The sequence below is a fragment of the Crocuta crocuta genome, unplaced genomic scaffold (assembly GCF_008692635.1).
Source record: "Crocuta crocuta isolate KB4526 unplaced genomic scaffold, BGI_CrCroc_1.0 scaffold650, whole genome shotgun sequence".
Taxonomy (NCBI): Eukaryota; Metazoa; Chordata; class Mammalia; order Carnivora; family Hyaenidae; genus Crocuta; species Crocuta crocuta.
Window position 1 is genome coordinate 474,238 of NW_027532882.1, and position 2,741 is coordinate 476,978.

A 2,741-nucleotide genomic window follows, 5' to 3' on the forward strand; every position below is an offset into this window, starting at 1 on the left:
GGGCCGCTCCCGCTGGCCCCTCCCCACCTAGGGCGATGTCAAGGGCCTCTTCCTTTCTGTCCCTGCGAGAGTGACCACACAGTCACCAGGCCAGAAACCAGGAGGTCTCTGTTCATTTACTCGTTGCCTGAAAAAAGCATTTCAGGTTCTTACTAGGTGCCAGATGCGTAGACAAACACAGAGGGGAATTGGATCCAGGGCTGTCATAGGGATCCCCCAGCCTGGTGGGGACACCCAGAGGTCGATCTGTGCGAGAGGGGGAAGGGCAGCGACCTGGGGGTAGTGTCTTGGAGTAGGGGGTGCTGGTGCCGACTGGGAGGGAGGGCAGGTGGAAAAGTGACGTGAGAGACGGTGCAAGGCCCTTCAAGGCCCTCTGGGATCCATCCTTCTGCTGAAACCCCCCTGACCCGCCTTCTCCCGCCTCCAGGAGCCAAAACCAAGGTCTGGCAACGTGCAGAGGGAAAGATGGGGGAGGAGGGCGGCTTGGGCCCTCTCTGCATCTCCAAACCTTGGCCCCAGAGGGCAAGGGGCAGTGGTGTTAGAGGGACCCTGGGTTGCAGTACCAGGCAGGCAGGGAGCCACTCTGCCCCTAGGATCAAAGGGCCCCAGGCTGGGCCTGGCTCCCGGAATGGGCCTCTGATAGCAAGACCATGGGAACGAAGCCCAGCCCCAGCCCCATCTTGGGCAAAGGCTAACGTCTGCTGGAAGCAGGACGAGGGCCTCTCAGACTCAGTGAGGGCAGGTGGGGCAGGCGCGAGTGGGGGAGGTGGGAGGGGTGGGGAGGTGGTGGGAGGGGCTTTGACCAAGCCAGGGCCCCTGCTCAGCCAGCTGCTGGGGCTCTGCCGCTTCCCCGGGGCCCATGGGGATGCCGGAAACAGTGGCAAGACTCCTGGGGACCCTGGATGCCCAGAACTGGCCTTTGGTCACCAAATCCTCAGGTGCCCAATGCGGGGAGAGGTGGGAAGGGACTCCCCGTGAATAACAGTATGGTCATCATTGTTGCTGCCGGGCACGGGGCCAAGAGTTCTGCAAGTGATCGGCCCATTGGGTTCGCATGTCCTATCTCTCCAGGAGGAATCCAGCGGCCCGCTTCGTGGATGAGGAAACTGAGGCTCATAAAGACTGAGTAGCAACACAGATCACCTGCGGCGGGCAGAGGGGGGGTGGGGACCCACTCCTCTTGGTCTCTAGGGCTCTGCAGGGTCAGGTCACTGCAGTGTGTCCCTGGCAGTAACTGGCTGTGCCACCACTGGGGCCATACCCTGCTCCCCACAGTCTCTGGGCTGCCTGGAGTCCTGGCAGGGAGGCCTTGGGTCATGGACTGTGGAGGAGGCATCACAGGGGTTCTGGGAGGAGGGACTGGGGGGCTGCACCCCCAGGAAGCTGCAAACACATGCCCGGGGTTCCTGCATGACTGGGGGGGGGGTGGAGTTGTCCATCAGGATTCAGTGGTGTAGACAGAACTGGGGAGGCTTCTGGGGGAGGGGAGGAGCAAATAGGGGAGGACGGGCAGGGAGGAGGGATGGGGAGAGGAGGGCTCCAGGGAGGCTGGGGGGTACGGCCAAGACGTTACCTTGAGCGCGGACAGTAGGACGCCAGACGCCCGCAAAGCTGGCCACCACCAGGCAGAGTAGGAGCCACGAGTTCATTGTGCCCCGGCTGGTCCTGCTCCCCAGGTGTCTGGAGAAATAATGGCAGAAGTGGGGGTGACGAGGCCCCAGAAAGGACAGCAGCAGATACTGGGAACAGCTGCATCTCAAGCCAGGCCCCAGGGCCCTCTGCAAAGGAGGCAGGCAGCGCAGGGGGGTCTGCGGCTGCTCTCAGCCAACCCTGGGGGAAGGACTCACCAAAGCCTGCCGGATGCCAGGAGCGGGTGCCTGCTGGGGCGAATCCAAGCTCTTCTGCCCGCAGGCTGCACCCTTTTATAAATGGGGCCCCACCCTGAGGCCACCTGCCCTCCTCCACCCTCCCTTCCTCCCACCTCCTCCCCTGCTCTGCCTCCAGGCTTCTCCCTGGTTTCTCTTTCTAGCTGCTCTCTCTGAAGTCAAGAAGATGCACCTGCAAAGGCATGGTAGGCACCTGGGGACAAGATGGCCTACATCAAAGGGCTGGCAGGAAACACCGACTTTCTCAACTACTTGGATTTGAGACTGGGAGGCAGAACCACACAGATGGACAGGCCCAGCCTGCCTGGGGGGCCACTTGAAGGCCGGCTGCCCTAGGACCCCCTCTTCTCTTCCTCCTGCATCCAGTCTTCCCCTGCTTTCTCCCGCGAGAGTCCTTTCTCCTCCCTCCATTCTCTCTCCTGACACCGCAGGGCGAACACCACCTTCCCCGCACGGGGGCCTCAGGCTGCCTAGAGGGTTTGCCTTCCTCCCCGCTCCCAAGCCACCTGTTCCCGTGGAGCCCTGACTTCACCCCACTTTCCTCTCCTTCCCCACAATGGGGAGCCTTACAGTTTCACAGAAATGCCCTCGTTTTGAGAACAGGCAAATCCATAGAAACAGAAAATAAAACCAGTAGTTGCCATGGGCTGGGAGGGGAGAATGGGGCGAGAGGGTGTGTGCGCAACTCTGCGAATATTGTAAACACAGGGAAACTTGCACTTTTGTTTTTTTAAAGATTTTATTTTTAAGTAATCTCTACGCCCAGCGTGGGGTTTGAACCCACAGCCCGGTGATGGAGTTGCGCGCTCCACTGACTGAGCCAGTCAAGCGCCCTCCCTCCCCCCCCCCCCACCC